The 17,990-nt window shown below is 42.2% G+C and overlaps 1 long non-coding RNA gene across 1 annotated transcript in view; it reads left to right on the forward strand.

Annotated features, from left to right (window-relative positions):
* The window catches only part of LOC137369654 (uncharacterized), a 54,151-nt gene extending 38,710 nt beyond the window's left edge, over positions 1–15,441 (forward strand). The window contains exons 2-3 of the long non-coding RNA XR_010974994.1: positions 14,915–15,074; positions 15,359–15,441. This is a non-coding gene — a long non-coding RNA (uncharacterized lncRNA). The remainder of the gene's footprint in view (positions 1–14,914; positions 15,075–15,358) is intronic.
* The last annotated feature ends 2,549 nt before the right edge of the window (positions 15,442–17,990 follow it).

Here is a 17,990-nt window from a genome sequence, read left to right on the forward strand (position 1 = left end):
ATTTCCCTTGTATCCTTTGATTTTATGCCTTCACTTATAAATGTTCGGCTTGCATTTTCCACATTGTTTTTGGCTATCAATCAAAAACATAGATCAATGGATAAATCCATTCTTCAAATGATATTATATATAGTTCTCTCGGTCTCTGCCACTCTACCTGGCTTACACAAATACAATATCTATCTATTTAATCAATCTATCTAGCTGTCCACCTATCTCACATTTTCAACTACTGAATGATGTGGAACACTCCCAAAATGAGCAGCTTAATTGCTTTATCCACAATTATATTAAGTAGGTATGTTGGAGCTGAAATACCTAAGGAGTTTCACTTGTCTTCCCTTACAAGCAAATGATACATCACCTATGGCAATCCCTCTCCACTGTTAAGGGCAGTCTTATCACAGAATCTTACAGCACAGAAGGAGGCCATTCAGCCCATCATGCTTGTACCGGCACTTTGAAAGAGCTATTCAATTAGTCCCACTCCCCTACTCTTTCCCCATAGACCAGAAAATTTCTCCTATTCAAGTATTTATCTAATTTCCTTTGAAAGTTACTACTGAAACTACTTTCAGGCAGCACATTGCAGCAAAACAAAAGGAAAGCAAAAAAAAGCAGATGGACCTCTAGTTGGCGTGAAATACAGTCAAACCCAAGTGACAGCATACAAACCATCATGATAACTGCATGAAGCAAGAGCAATTACATATCAGGCAAGGCTTTTAATGGGCTCAAAGCATGTAAAGAGGTAAGTGCAAGGAAACCTACAGGGCAAGTCTGGGGATTTAAAGAGCCTACACTGCTTCATGAACATTGATGGGCAACTATTCAAGCATATTAGCATAGTAAGAGGGAGATTATTGTAAGTTGCAACCATGCTTAGTTCAATACATTCTTGGGAGGTGGACCAGCTACTTTTACTTTGTCAGACCTGGTAAGGTTATTAAACTCTTATTGCCTCTGAATTGCCATGCGTGGGGGTTTTGGGTTGACACTGATTGCCCTGAACCCTCTGCCACCAGGGCATTGGTGCTTTCCTTGCAAAGTAGTCTTATGGGGTTTGCAACAATGCCTCCTCCTCTGCCTAACTTCATTGAGAAGCACTTCCGCAGCCTCATCAGTGAACATGATGTCCTGCAGACCTAGCAGGCATCCTTCTGTGGAAGAGCTGCTACATATCCATCTTTTTTAGTGTTTCTCCTTTAGTCTGCTGCAGCCCCCGAAATGCTGCAGCAGTATGAAAGTCCCCACCCCTTACATTGGCAAGCTTCCAATGACTGGTGTCTTGATACTGGGAGCTTGCCATCATTATGTGCTCTGGTAATAATTTTAACCTAAATTGCAGAGCAGATGGGATCAGATGGAATGCTGGCTTTACACTTGGCCTGTATTACTCTCCGCTGACATCAATAGAGAGTACAATCAAGTGGAATGCAAAGCCATTGTTACATCAGATCTTGGCAGGGTTTGGTTAAAATTGGTCCCTCTGGCACAGTCGATCCACTTCATGACAAGTAGACACTAATCACACCAATCATTCACGCACTTAGTGTTTATGATCAGAAAATCTAGGCTTCAATCTGTTATAGTGGTTGACCAAAGTGTAAAACTGTGCAAGAGTTCTGCCATTGGGCAGAAGAGTCCCAGAAGCCCACATAAAAAAAAAGGAATTTTCCATCTTTCTTTTTGGTTGAGAAACCAAGGTGAGAAATGCCTTTGCCCGGAGGGTGGTGAGAATGTGGAACTCACTACCACATTTGAGGTGAATAGCATAGTTGCATTTAAAGGAGATAAACACATGAGGGAGAAAGGAATAAAAGAATATGTTAATGAGGTTAGATGAAGAGGAGTGGGAGGAGGCTCGTGTGGAGCATCAACACCAGCATGGACCCAATGGGCTAAATGGTCTGTTTCTGTGCTGTGCATTCAATCCAATTCGATGATATTTCCGAGATAAAATGTGCAGGGTCTTCATTTGGAACAATAAGAATAAGACGGTTTGGCAAACGAAGAAGAATTGATCAATAGGAAGTGATACTAGATTGGAGTAAGCAGCAGATGGAATTGAAGCCGGGATGTTTTTATTTTGTTTCTTTGAAAGTTTGAGAAACTGAGAAGCTTGCCTAGTTGTACTTTTGTCAGTTACAAATCTTACACACTTCCTCTCCTCATCATGTTAAAACTGAGACTCATATAATTGACTCCTACTCCCATCTGATCTCTTGCAGGAGCTTGAAGCAGAGAGAGAGAAGTGAGAGAGGGGGAGAGAGCGAGAGAAAGAGAGAGAGAGAGACAGAAGCAGAGAGAGAAGACATGAGCTTGAAGCTTGAATCTAAAGCTATTTGATGGCAGGCAGGCAATTAACTGCCTGGTTTTACCTGGTAGCATCCCTTCTGGCAGCTGGCCCCTTTGGTGGAAGTGGGAAGTGGCCATTAATTGTGCGCATTACTCCAGTTGGGGCCTAACCAGAGCTTTATAAAGGTTCCGCGTAACTTCCCTGCTTTTGTACTCAATACCTCTATTTATGAAGCCCAAGATCCCATATGCTTTACTAACCATTCTCAATGTGTCCTGCCACCTTCAAAGATTGGTGCACATTCACTCTCAGGTCCCTCTATTCCTGCACACTCTTTAGAACTGTGCCATTAAGTATATATTAACTCTCCTTATTCCTTCTGCCAAAATGCATCACCTCACACTTTTCTATATTAAACTCCATCTGCCACCTCTCTGCCCATTCTCCTGGCCTATCTGTTGCAGGGGGTTCATATCATACCATACCTCCAGGTTCAGTGCCATCAGCAAATTTTGAGATTCTGCTTTGTATTCCAAGATTCAAGTCATTTACATATATCAAAAAAAGCAGTGGTCCCAGCACTGACCCTTAGGGAACACCACTGTCTACCATCTTCCAGTCTGAAAAGCAATCATTTACTACAACTGTTTTGTGTCCTTAAGCCAATTTTTTTATCCAATTGGAAATCTATCCTCCTATTCCATGAGCCTCAATTTTGTTAACCAGCCTTTTATGTGGTACCATATCAAATGCTTTCCTAAAATCCATATAAACAACATCCACCGCATTCCCTTCATCAACTTTCTCTGTTCATCAAAAAAATTAAATTAGTCAAACATGATCTGCCCTTTACAAATCCATGCTGGCTATCCTTAATTAACTCAATCCTCTCTAAGAGTCTGTTGATATTTTCCCTGATTATTGTTTCTAAAACCTTACCCACCCATTGATGTTAAACTGACTGGCCTGTAGTTTCTAGGACTGTCTTTACACCCTTTCTTGAATAAGGGTGTCACATTTCCCACTCTCTAATCCTCTGGCACCTCCTCCATATCCAGGGAAGACTGGAAGATTATGGCAAGCCCTTCCACTATCTCCATCCAAACTTCCTTTAGTAACCTGGGATGCAAGCCATTCAGACGAGGTGACTTATCTACCATAAGCATAGCCAGCCTTTTTAGTACTTCCTCACTTTAAATTTTTATCCTATCCGTTGCCTCTATTCTCTCTGCTTTTACTGATATTTTGTCAGCCTCCATTTCCTTAGTGAACACTGATACAAAGTACTCATTAAGTATCTTAGCCTTGTCCTTTGCCTCTAAGCACATATTACCCACTGTCCCTAATAGGCCTGACTCCTCTTTGGACAAATTTGGTTGTAACATATAATGATCAACTTTGAACTTTAACGACATGCATATGTGTATATAATTTGCACACATTCCATATATATGTATATTAATATATTCTGCATATATATTCTTTGCATGTGCACTAATTTTCTCCCCCTAATTATCAGTATAATAGTAACTAAAGAGGGAGACTGTATCTGGTTGCTGTGTGTTAATGACTCAGTAACACAGTGGGAATGCTTCCTCTGCTTGGTAATTCCAGTCAAATTGTAAAGCCTGCTCCCTCAGAACATTTTTTATGATTTTGCCAGAATCAGTGCGTAGACAAAACCTTCCTCATTCAGAGAAATGATTAGGATACAAAAAGAAATTCAGGCTGCATTAGCTGTTGCCCAGAGTGCAACATGCCCTGGTTTGCATCATCGCCGTATTACAATAAACCTGCTTTGCAGCTATGGGATCTTCCTACCATCTGGAAGCAGCTGCTCAGTGTATAATGCTGCTGACTTCCCACCAAAGTTAACCTCTGCTTAAAATACAGTGGCCTGACCCCTTTTAAAGAGGTGGACTTGGTCTGCTACATTAAGTGGTGATAAATTGTTGCCTTGCCTTTTTAAGCAGTTGATCATAATTATAGCACTGTGTAAACGCAATCGGGAATTACATTGAATTGAAATATGACAAATAACCACAAGCCATGTCACACCACCGTACACATTACACTTTGTGCAGAAACATATGTGCTTTATAGCTGCAATTAAATGCTTTTTCTTCCAAAAAACTCCAGTGAGAACATTTGAGAAAACGACTTTTTAATCATCTACATAGCTGTGAAAACTACCGCCTCATGATAGTTCCGAAAGTCTGCGCACTTAAAATTAATTGTAATCCATAGCTTTAGAAAATAAAAAGCTCCCAGATCAGTATTTAATTCGAATATATTTTTTTTAATCATGCAGCTGTTTCCATGAGCTTCCACTGCCTTAACCGTTCCACACTGGCGCATCTTTCCCTGGAGTACCAGTTTGTTTCTTTGTTTGATCATACTATGAATAAAGCCTCCACCACTTTTGACGTTGGGGCATTGACTATAGCCTCTATCTTCTCTTTCACTGGCTGTTGTTCTTTTCCATTGATTTCAAGCCAAAGTACACTATCTCGGATTGCACGAAAGCGCACTTGCTCTTTTTCAACTTCACATTATGATCATTGAGCCTTTTCAACGCTTCATCCATCACTTGAAGATTCTCTTCCTCTGTTGTTGTCACGATAAACACTTTATTGTGGCTGTCCATAACAGTGATACAGAAGCTAAGTCAGCCTAATCAGAACAAACTCACCAGAGACACTGTCGTCAGTCATTGAATGAGATGGAGATTAGGACCCCGCAGAATCAATTCAACTCAGGTAGCCACATATTCACAGAAACAATGAGGCTCAAAGCAATCGAGTCTAAAATCTTCACCATCCTAGCAGGTAGGTTACTGGGAGTTAGCATATTTTGTTCATCACAGTCTCTATCACATTTTGGTGCAACAAATTTTGCACTTTAATCCTATTTCGTCACCAAAATCTGTTAGATATTGAAAAGAACTTGTAAAGAAAGACAGGCACCAAGATGACCAGATCACATGTTTAATGATGTCATCATGCATTGGGCATGCTCATACTATAGGAATACATTACATCAATAATCAAGAAATGTATCTCCTTACTTATTGAAAACTGATCATTTTGCAGGACCCTCTTGCACCTTCAGAAATGGTATATCTGTAAAATACTGAACATATGTTTTTTGTAATTGACAAATGCCTGTATTTGTCCATGAATGAACAGTTGCAGTGGGGGGTAATGCAAATAAACCAATGCCAAGCCCTAGGTACATCTTACAGACACGCTGGTGAAAGAATGTTAACGAGTTTGGACCATGACGCTCATATGTTTGGAGCATAATAAATCAGAAATATTTTTTATATGAATGCAACCTGGGTGTTTACTTAACAGTTGGTGGATTGTAACAGACACGACTGCCAGTAATTCATTCATGCCAATTCATTCTTTAAGTGTTTTGTTAAAATGCATGGGCTGATGAAAGCTAAGATGCATGAATGTAATTTGCAGGCAGTTATATATTTGAAAATGCATCATATTAGTGATGGAATATTTAAAACGCTGAAAAGATGCTGTCTTTAGAAGAGTGCAAGCAAGCAATGTCTTTCTATTCAGATTAGGGGAAAGTCCAGTTAGGTGGCACTGCATCTTTTCGATGTGGCTACAGAATCAGGACTGCAGTAGCATAGGCTTGGGGAATTAGGCGTTGAACATTTTTGAGCCATTACCTGTTTTTTAAAGACTGATTCTTCGAACGTGGACATCGCCATCAAGACTGGCTTTTATTGCCCATCCCTAGTTGCCCTAAGAAGGTGATGGTGGGTCACTGCCTTGAACTGAATCAACTGAGTGGCTTGCTAGGCTTCAGAGGGCAGTAAAGAGTCCATTAACAGTTGGTGTGGGACTGGAGTCACATGTACACCAGACCAGGCAATAATGCCAGATTTCCTTCCCTCAAGGACAGGAGTCATTCAGTTGAGTTTTAACAACAATCCGGTGGCTTCGTGCCACTTTTGCGGATGACAACTTTCTATTTCCCGGTTTTTAAAGTCGACGTCAAATTCTCAAACTGCCATGAACTTAATCTCAAAAAAGTACCTCAACGGTTATAAAGCATTTTGGGACACCCTGAGGTCATGAAAGGTGCCAAATGAATGCAAGTATTTCTTACTTTCTATTAGTGCAGGCCTCTGGTAAAAGGTTACTTATTCCAGTACTACACATTAAATACTTTCCCTGTGTAAGGGGCATGTGTGTTTCATTATATAACTTGTTTGAGAAGCATTATGTAAAAACATTGCATTCGGTCCTATCGTCACACACAATGGTGTACCTTAAGTCAATGCTTATGGCAGTAAATTCACTATTACTGCCATTTTACTTTAAAAATATTTGAATAAAATAATTTCCAGTGTAGTGGAAATCCTACTGCCCCACCAGAGCTGGTGTTTACATTGGGAACAATATTTATCGGCCCAGACTTACGGGGGAACGTTTGCCAGTGTAATGGCACATCTAGGAAATGTAAAACTGGACTGGCTGCTCCGCTCCCGCCAGTTTTTCACCTCTCCCCCATTTTACACCAGTGCACAAGGTCAAAGTTACCCAAAATTAAAGTGGGTAAAATGTCACCACCAAAGAGAATTGAACATTGGAAGCTCCTGTAATTGGGAATTGAATTTGTTACTATTGATAGTGTGGAGCACGGTACCATACAGGCCATGGTTGATCTACATGCCCCCACCCTCCCATTTCAAATTCTAAAGCTACACAGAAAAAGAAAAAAAAACTCATATTAAATGACAGCTTCTTAAGAGGTACGATTTAATAGGCAAGGCCATCTATAAAACTTTTACAGCCTAGTTCTATTCACACAGATGAGACGGGAAGATTACATCTCCAGTGCCAAAGCACATGTTAATAAGATCACAACTTTTAATTAAGCAATATGTATAAGCAGATTCACATTAAACTGTGATTTGTGGGATAGTTCATTAGACTGTGCTCCAGCCATCAGGCAAGAGCTCAATACCAATCAAGCAGCAGGAATATTAGACTGTTTCAAGTATGCCCATTGAGTAGATTATTGATATTTCCTCACTCTTGGGATTGGTGGCTTTAGGAGCCTTTTGTTTATTCTGCTCTTGGTTTAAAAATGAAGGAGAAATTGTGTTAGTTACTTTCAGGAAATGGTCGATTTGGATTCTCTGTTGCTCCACTCAAGGACTCAATGATTGTGTAATATAAAAGCAAAATACTGCGGATGCTGGAAATCTGAAATAAAATCAGCAAGTGCTGGAAATACTCAGCAGGTCTGGCAGCGTCTGTGGAGAGAGAAGCAGAGTTAATATTTCAGGTCAGTGACCCTTCAACAGAACCAGTTCTGATGAAAGGTCACTGACCTGAAACGTTAACTCTTCCTCAATGATTGCATGCTAGTTTACCACTCATTTTTGCCCCATGGCTGTGCTTGTATTAATGAGGGTTTATTATTATCCATCCTTTAATGCCTGAATGTAAACCGGTAATTGTAACAGGAATGGTAGATTTAAAAGAACTTGCATTTATATAGCGTCATTCATGACTTCAGGATGTCCCAAAGCGCTTCACAGTATAGCCACACTTGTAATGTAGTAAATTATTAAAAGCAGTGTGATTACCTCCTGAAATTAGATTTTAAGATAAAACCAAATCGAATTAACATTTTATTAATTGATTGCATTATGCATTATTATCCAAATATATCAAATTTGGGAAGATGTGGTAAATCAAAGAGTAGAGACAAGGCAAGAGAGAAAGGTATTAATATGGGAAATGATAAACAAACTGTAACAGGAAGGGACAGAGAGTACAAATCTAAGAGTAAATCAGCAGTCAAGGCTAGACATTACAAAAATAATAAAAGGACAAAAATAATGGCTCTGTATCTGAATGCAGGTGGCATTTGAAACAAAACAGATGAACTGATAGCACAAATAGAAATAAATAAGTACGATCTGTTAGCCATTACAGAGGCATGGCTGCAGGATGACATAGATCGGCACCTGAATATTGAAAGTACATGACATTTAGGAAGGACAGGAAGCATAAGAAAAGGTGGAGGGGTGGCTCTGTTAATTAATTATTCGCACAATAGAGAGGGGTGATGTAAGTTCAGGAAACCAGGATGTACAAGCGGTTTGGGTAGAGATGAGAAATGATAAAGGTAAGAAGTCACTAGTGGGAGTGGTGTACAGGCCCTCTAGCAGTAACCACATGGGAGAACGGGGTATAAAGGTAGAGATAATGGCACCTTGTCAGAAAGGTACGTCGATAATCCTGGGGGATTTTAATCTACATATAGACTGGAAAAATCAGATGAGCAAAGGTAGCCTAGATGAGGAGTTCATAGAATGTTTTCGGGATAGTTTCTTGGAACAGCACTTTCTGGAGACAACCAAAGCCAGGCTATACCAGACCTGGTAATGTGCAACAAGATAGGATTAATTAATAAGATCATAGTGAAGGCACTCCTAGGCAGCAGCGATCATAATATGATTGAATTTTACATTCAGTTTGAGGGAGAGAAGAGTGGGTCGAAGACTAGTATTTTAAACTTAAATAAGGGCAATTATGGGGGCATGAAAGCAGAGCTAGCTGAAGTGAATTGGCAAATTAGGTTAAGGGATAGGTCAATAGAGATGCAGTGGCAGACATTTAAGGGGATATTTCAGAATACACTAAATAGATGCATTCGAACGATAAAGAAAAATTCCAAGGAGAGGACCCACCATCAGTGGTTAACTAAAATAGTTAAAGATAGTATCAAACTTAAAGAAAAAGCATAGAATTGTGCAAAGATGGGAGGCAGGTCAGAAGATTGGACAGAATATAGAAAACAACAAAGAATTACTAAAAGATAATGAGGGAAAAATTAGAGTATGAGAGAAAGCTAGCTAGAAATAGAAAAACAGATCGTAAGAGGTTCTACAGATATTTAACTACAGGCCAGTTAGCTTAACATCTGTCATAGGGAAAATGTTAAAAGCTATTATTAAAGACCTTATAGCAGGGTACTTTGAAAAATTCACGGTAATCAGGCAGAGTCAACATAGTTTTGTGAAAGGGAAATCTTATCTAACCAATTTATTGGAGGTCTTTGAAGAAGTAACATGTGCTGTGGATAAAAAGGAACATGTGGATGTACTGTACTTAGATTCCAGAAGGCATTTGTTACAATGCCACGTCAAAGGTTATTGCAGAAAATAAAAGCTCATGGTGTTGGGGGTAACATATTGGCATGGATAGAAAATTGGCTAGCCAACAAGAAACTGAGTAGGCATGAATGGATCATTTTCTGGTTGGCTAGTTGTAATGAGTGGTGTGCCACAGGGATCAGTGTTGGGGCCTCAACTTTTTACAATTTTATATAAATGACTTGTATGAAGGGACCAAAGGTATGGTTGCTAAATTTGCTGATGACACAAAGATAGGTAGACAAGTAAATTGTGAAGAGGAGATAAGGGGGCTATAAAGGGATATTAAGTTAAGTGAGTGGACAAAGATCTGGCAAATGGAGTATAATGTTGGAAAATGTGAAATTGCCCATTTTGGCAGGAAGAATAAAAAAGAAGCATATTATTTAAATGGTGAGAGATTGCAGAGCTCTGAGATGCAGAGGGATCTGGATGTCCTAGTGCATGAATTGCAAAAGGTTAGTATGCAGGTACAAGACGTAATTAGGAAAGCTAATAGAATGTTATCATTTATTGCAAGGGGAATTGAATACAAATGTAGCAAGGTTATGCTTCAGTTATACAGGGAATTGGTGAGACCACATCTAGAGTATTGTGTACAGTATTGGTCTCCTTAGTAAAGGAAGGGTGTAAATGTGTTGGAAGCCGTTCAGAGAAGGTTTACTAGACTAATACCTGGAATAGGTGGGTTGTCTTATGAGGAAAGGTTGGGCAGGCTAAACTTGTATCTGCTGGAGATTAGAAGAGTAAGAGGTGACTTGATTGCAACATGTAAGATCCTGAGGGGTCTTGACAGTGTGGCTGTGGAAAGGATGTTTCCTCTTGTGGGAGAATCTAGAACTAGGGGTCACTGTTTAAAAATAAGGGGTCGCCCATTTAGGACAGAGATGTAGAGAAATGTTTTCTCTCAGAGGGTCGTGAGTCTTTGGAACTCTCTTCCTCAAAAGGCAGTGGAAGCAGAGTCTTTGAATATTTTTAAGGCAGAGGTAGATAGATTCTTGATAAGCAAGCAGGTTGAAAGGTTATCGGGGGTAGGTGGGAATGTGGAGTTGAGGTTACAATCAGATTAGCCATGATCTTGTTGAATGGCAGAGCAGGCTTGAGGGGCCGAGTGGCCTACTCCTGCTCCTAATTCGTATATTCGTATGTTTGTACCCTAATTATAAAAGTTTAATGAAATCTTCAACTAAGAGAAGCAATATTGGACCTAATTGTCCAAAGTCACCACCCCAAGTCATGAGCTCATTGAGGGAGGATTGAATCATTAAACCAAGACCCTATCTGCCTATTTTATGGTTCAGATAGGCAGTAATGATACTACAGCAATATTCAACATTCTTCCCTTACTCTCAGTCACCATTGCCAAAAGCCGATTGTCTGGTCATTTGGGTCTTTACCATTTGTGGGGTCTTGCTGTGCACAAAATGAATGCAATACGTGTTCAAAGTGATTCCTGACAACGCAGCCGGCCACTGACGTCATCAGGCTGCACCAAGTTGCGCACATGCGCAGACAGGTTCTTGCTCTCTGCGCATGCACTGCGTTCCGACTTGACAAGACTGGTTTGCGTATGCGCCGATGATGTCATCGTGATGTGTGCATCTTCGGGCAACGCGCCTAGTCGGCCCCTCGCTGCTCTCCCCGGCCGCTCCGCTACCCCACTCGCTGCTCTCCGCGGCTGCTCTCACCGGCCACTCTCCCCCTCGCTGCTCTCTCCAGCCGCTCCGCTCTTTCGGCCGCTCTGCTCCCCCTTCGCTGCTCTCCCCGGCCGCTCTGCTCCCCCTTCGCTGCTCTCCCCGGCCGTTCCGCTTCCCCCTCGCTGCTCTCCCCGGCCGCTCCGCTACCCCTTCACTGCTCTCCCCGGCCGCTCTGCTCCCCCCTCGCTGCTCTCCCCGGCCGCTCTGCTCCCCCTTCGCTGCTCTCCCCGGCCGCTCTGCTCCCCCCTCGCTGCTCTCCCCGGCCGCTCTGCTCCCCCTTCGCTGCTCTCCCCGGCCGCTCCACTCCCCTCTCGCTGCTCTCCCTGGCCGCTCCGCTCCCCCTTCGCTGCTCTCCCCGGCCGCTCCACTCCCCCCTCGCTGCTCTCCCCGGCCGCTCCGCTCTTTCAGCCGCTACGCTCCCCCCTCGCTGCTCTCCCTGGCCCCTCCGCTCCTGCTTCGCTGCTCTCCCCGGCCGCTACGCTCCCCCCTCGTTGCTCTCTCCGGCCGCTCCACTCCCCCCTCGCTGCTCTCCCCTGCCGCTCCGCTCTTTCGGCCACTACGCTCCCCCCTCGCTGCTCTCCCCGGCCGCTCCACTCCCCCCTCGCTGCTCTCCCCTGCCGCTCCGCTCTTTCGGCCGCTACGCTCTCCCCTCGCTCCCCTCCCCCCCGCACTCAGCCCGCTCCGCTCCCCCGCATCCGGCCCACTCGCTCTCTCCCTCCCGCCATTGTGTGCTGCCACGTGTTTAGGTTAGGTGTGATTATTTGAGCAGCACCATCTTTAGTCCTGGCAGCTGCCTGAAGTCGCAGACTGTGATGTTCTAGTGACACATGCTGCATTTGCACATGTGCCACTGTAGCGCCCCCTACTGGTAGCGTTGTCAGCAAACGCAGCCGACCATGAAGCCATTGTTGATTGTTGTAAAAAACCCAGCTGGTTCACAAATGTCCTTCAAGGAAGGAAATCTGCCATCCTTACCTGGTCTGGCCTACATGTGACTCTAGACCCACAGCAATGTGGCTGACTCTTAACTGCCTTCTGAAATGGCCTAGCAAACCACTCAGTTCAAGGGTAATTAGGGATGGCAATAAATCCTGGCCTCGCCAGCGACGCCCACATCCCACAAAACAAATTAAAAAAACATAAGTACAAGTTCATCTTACTTAGATCATGTCTGCTGACTTGAACAAAGTTTTCTTGAGATCCCCACACCATTAGTGTAATCTCACATACAGCAGTCATTGGAAAATTAAGGCAGCAATCTCTGTGATTCTCTCTCTATTGAATTCAAAGGGAAATGTGCACCTGTTATTTTGCAATAAACCACCCGCTGGTGCCATGGAGGCCCAGAAAAACTTTTCCCTATGTATTTGTGATTATTTTGTACACTTAGACGTCCATTATGTGACACCGTGTGACCTCACCCATATTTCCAAACTAGTTGAAACCAGTTGGAAATGTCAGTTGGTCTTAACAGGTCTTTTCTGGTCTCAAATGCAAGTAAGTGGTCTCAACTGGTGTTATCTGGATCCAGCTGGGATTACTGGCAATCTTAACTGGTAACCATTCGATATTCCCTGTTGCACAGTTGACTCTAACTGGAACCATTTGTGCTCATTTGGTACCAGTTTGTTTGCCAAATGGTTCATCTGGAACCAGTTGGCAGACAAAGTAGAATCAGTTGGAATTAAGTGGAGCTAGTTGACATAAAGCTGTTTCAACTGTAACCAGTTGGCAGGTAGAATCGTTAAACTGGAAAATATTACTGATAGTCAATCCAGTTGAATCTCATCTCTGCCTGTGTGCTCTGTGGTTCTTAGGACCCTGTTTTTGTATCTTTATTTTGAGAGCTACCTACGTGATATCCATTGAATTGGACTGCATCCTGCATTGTTGCATCTCTTTCTCTGACTAATACAGCTCTGTGAGAAGGTGTAAATATATTTAAATTCATGTTCTGATTAAAAAGCTGTAAATATATTTAAATTCATTGTTATGAATTTAGGTGAGGAGGGGTCCCAAGGCTCCCCTCTTGTCCTTCTTGTTTGACCGCAACAGGGGTTATTCCTTTTAAAACAGTGCATGTGCGTACTGCTTCAGTGAGCGTTTTACCTTTTACCTTTGCTGTGATCGTAATAGAACCAATCCGACAGGTTTTCTTGAATTTAAACAAGAGGTGAGTTTATTGTACTTAACCATAAACCCCATCTAGATAAAATAAAACTATGCTACACCTTCACTCACATACACACATGAGAATTACACACACAAATAGAGTACAGTGTGATAAGAAATATTCTGGTTTGGATTAGAGTCCAGAGCAGGTAAAAAAATATACTGTCTGTGGGGTCAGTTAATTCTGTTGTCTTCCACCTAAAGTTGTGATTCCAAAGTCTCTGGCTGGTATAAGTACTTTGCAGATGGCCCACCTGATTTGGGTTTTGCTTGGAGACAGAGTGGTTGGTGGCTTTTTTCCCTGGGGTCTCAGTCTGTAGCAATGGTAGTCTTGGATGTTCCACAGTCGCAGAAAGGTTTCCAACTTGCAATGTTTCCTGGAGAGAGACAGAGAGAGAGAAAGCGAGACAGCCCTACTGGGGTCTTGCTTGGTTAGCACTCAAAGCTTGTCTCCCTCATAAGTCTCAGGACCTTGTCCTTTTGCAAAAGACTGCTAGGTTTTCCACAGATGGGGTGGGGAGTAGTCACATGATTGTCCAGTGTCCTTATTTGCAATTTAATTAGATTTGAGTCTAGGTATTTTCAATCTCCCTTGAGTCTCATTATTTCAATGTTCACCCCTGGAGAAATGACTCCACTGTTAATGTCCCACATAGGCTTTGAATGTTTTGCCATTAGAAGTGAAGCTGTTAACTAATTCCATATTCATGAGGCATTGTCTCAGATATAACCTCGTTAGACATACATCTCCAATTCGATGTCCTGGAATGTGAGGTATTTCTATGCAAATTGTGGTGGCCATCTTGGCTGCCAGCTTTTTAAAAGTTAAATGTAGGATCCCAGTTCCTTTTGAAAAGTGTAATGTAGGTTTACAACCAATGAGTTAAAAATCCTCATTTGGTATAGCATGTTTTCTTGACATCATGTTTTGATTAGAAAGACTGTAAAATATATTTAAAGTCATTTACAAAAAGATTTTATTGAAATGATTGTTGTATTAGTAGTATTTAAAGATGTTTTATGAAAGTTCAAAGTAGGCCAGGTTACAAAAAATGTATCAATTGCTATAAGGTCAGGCTAAGGGAAATAGGTGCAAAGCTGCACAGAATTTGTGCTTTGGCACATAGACAGCTCTGGAAAAAAAAGATACAAAAGCAGGGAACTAAGAACCACAGAATGCATAGGCAGAGACAGGGACACAGGAAGAACTTCAGAAGAAGACACACACAGAAGAAGAAGCCAGAGTAGAAAAAGACATCAGAGAAGGACCAAAGACAACATCAGCTGTGTCCAGGCAGCTTCAAGGAGCAAGGATCGAAAGCAGCTTGTCTACTATCGCGTATTGTTAAATATTTTGTTTAAGCATTTATTCTGTTGACTTGTTGCACCAAAACCATTGTCTGTTGCCCTTCTAATAACTTGGCTTATATTTTTTGGACCTTACCACTCTCTCTGAGCAGAAAAAGATGATGGAGTAAATGGAGTTGTGCAAATGGGCTCCCAACTCTGATATATGAATGATGCCAATTATGTTTCCTCATGTTGCAGCGAGAGAATTGGACATGCCTAGGCATGTACAGCACAGCGTAAACAAACAGTGTCAGACATGCCTGCACCTCCAGCTCCAACCAGGCAGAGTCACCAAGCCCCAATTCTTATGAAGCACGAAGAGGGCAGCAAGCAGTTGTATACTGCAATTGATGGAAAGGTAATGATTCTTCTAACTAATTTTCAAAACATTAGATAATCATTGCTGGTTTCAGCACAAGGTGATGGATCGTTATGACATTTGGTACAGTGCTAAACTTGCCTCCTTAATGACGTAAGTCATTCAGTGAGACTGAACTGTTGAATAATCTTCCCTCATTTAGTCTGTAGTTAATTAATTAGTTAGAGTTCAGGACATCACAAATCTATCCCAACTGTAGCTTAGCACCTTGGAGGTCTCTGGCACCTGTTTTGAAAGTCTTTACCATTGTCTCTTATTTACAGCATGCTTCACACATCACCTCCAAACCCAGGGGCTGAATAAAGAATCTGTAAAGAAGGAGCTCAGTAAAATGAACTATTCCATCTCCGAGAAAATACAAGAAATCAATAGAAGACCAAAATCCAGCAAACCATCAAACATCCAAATGTAATTAAGGTTTAAGTTTTGTACTTTGATTAGAGCTGTAATTTAATGCTTTTACACTTTAATTGTTGTGTTCACTTATTTCTTGATTTATGCACTGTGTTTAATTTGTTTTTTGCTATTCAACTGTGTTTTGTGTTTTTTTGTGTCAGAATAAAAGATGAAATGAACAGCGCAGTCATCTTCTTCTTCTTCTTTGGCCTCCTTGTCTCGAGAGACAATGGGTAAGCGCCTAGAAGTGGTCAGTGGTTTGTGAAGCAGCGCCTGGAGTGGCTATAAAGGCTAATTCTAGAGTGACAGACTCTTCCACAGGCGCTGCAGAAAGAATTGGTTGTCGGAGCTGTTACACAGTTGGCTCTCTCCTTACACTTCTGTCTTCTTTCCTGCCAACCATAAGTCTCTTCAACTCGCCATTCTTTAGCCCCGTCTTTATGGCTGTCCGCCAGCTCTGGTGATCACTGGCAACTGACTCCCATGACTTGTGGTCAATGTCACAGGACTTCATGTCACATTTGCAGACTTCTTGAAAGCGGAGACATGGATGGCTGGTGGGTCTGATACCAGTGACAAGCTCGCTGTACAGTGCATCCTTGGGGATCCTGCCATCTTCCATGCGGCTCACATGGCCAAGCCATCTCAAGCGCCGCTGGCTCAGTAGGGGGTATATGCTGGGGATGTTGGCCACCTCGAGGACTTCTGCATTGGAGATACGGTCCTGCCACCTGATGCCAAGGATTCTCCGGAGGCAGTGAAGATGGAGAGTTGAGACGTCGCTCTTGGCTGACATATGTCTCGCTACCGTAGAGCAAGGTACTGAGGACACAGGCTTGCAACACTCAGACTTTTGTGTTCCGTGTCAGTGCGCCATTTTCCCACACCCTCTTGGCCAGTCTGGACATAGCAGCGGGCGTCTTTCCCATGCGCTTGTTGATTTCTGCATCGAGAGACAGGTTACTGGTGATAGTTGAGCCTTGGTAGGTGAACTCTTGAACCACTTCCAGACCGTGGTTGCCGATATTGATGGATGGAGCATTTCTGATGTCCTGTCCCATAATGTTTTCTTGAGGCTGATGGTTAGGCCAAATTCGTTGCAGGCAGCCGCAATCCTGTCGATGAGTCTCTGCAGACGCTCTTCTGTGTGGGATGTTAATGCAGCATCGTCAGCAAAGAGGAGTTCCCTGATGAGGACGCAGTCGAGACTGGTATTAATTCACTGCATGGCCACAGCACACACCATGTAGGTAATTGTCATTTGTTAATGGTACTTATATGAACACTTTTCACAAGTTAATACTCTGGTCTCAAATGTAGAGTTGAGCCAAAAACCAGTCTAACTGGTCACAACTGTAAGCAATATAATTTTCAACTGGAACCAGGTTCACTGGTCTCAACTGGAGCCAATATAATTTTCAACTGGAACCAATACAAATGGTCCAGTTGTCCCAATTGCAATGGTCAGCTCGTTCCAGTGGACCAGTTACAATTGGTTTGGACTCATGGGCAATTAATCCAATATCATGAATGTCACAACAGCTAAACGTTAATTCCAAATTATTCAAAACAATAAAATAATTCTGTCTAAATGTTGCACAAACATGGTACATTATCAGATAAACTATTGGGGAGATGCCTGGAAAGTAAGGCAGCTTCATGACACAGAACTAATTTTCCAGTAATTTGCCCTTCAGGCTGAAGAGGTTACATAATTGCAGCCTTTAAAAAACCATTTCTTTTTCAGTAAAAATCCCACTTGTTTATCTTCTAAATTTTAAATGCAGAGGTGCAGTCACAGAAATATTATAACGCAATAAATAAGTAATTTATGACTGCCTCTAGTGCGCCAGTGAACTAAGATTGAGCTAATTTTAATGATCCTGAATCATAAGCAGACTTTTCTCATAATTATTCTTACTTCCATACCTTCTTAATTTTTTTTTATGTATCAGAACCCACCAAGAATAGGTCGAAGTCAGTCAAACAATTATGTTAATCACATCAACAACTAACTTTGCTGTTCTCTCGTGGTTTATTTTCCTTTCTCTCTGGTCTGAGTCCTTCTGCTTCTAGGTTGAGAGCAGAGTAGCACAAACCTCATAAATCAGTGTGTTTTATTACACCTCACACTTAACTTTTCATCCAAATGTGGGATTGACAAACGGGTTTGCATTCATACAGCACCTTTTATGACCTCAGGGCATCCCTAAGCGCTTTACAGAATAATTCCAAACTGAAATCACTGTAGGAAATGCGGCAGCCAATTTGCACGCAGCAAGGTTACACAAAGAGCAATAACGACCAGGTAATCTGATTTAAACAATGCTGGTTCAGGGAGAATTTATTGCCCAGGAGACCAGGGACAATTCCCCTACTCATCTTTGAATAGTGCTGTGGGATCTTTTACGTCCACCTGAGAGGACAGATGGGGCCTTGGTTTAATGTATCGTCCAAAAGAGGGCATCTCCGGGAGTGTAGCACTCGCTCAGTACTGCA

This window comes from Heterodontus francisci, chromosome 5 (genome assembly GCF_036365525.1).
Source record: "Heterodontus francisci isolate sHetFra1 chromosome 5, sHetFra1.hap1, whole genome shotgun sequence".
In the NCBI taxonomy this organism is placed as follows: Eukaryota; Metazoa; Chordata; class Chondrichthyes; order Heterodontiformes; family Heterodontidae; genus Heterodontus; species Heterodontus francisci.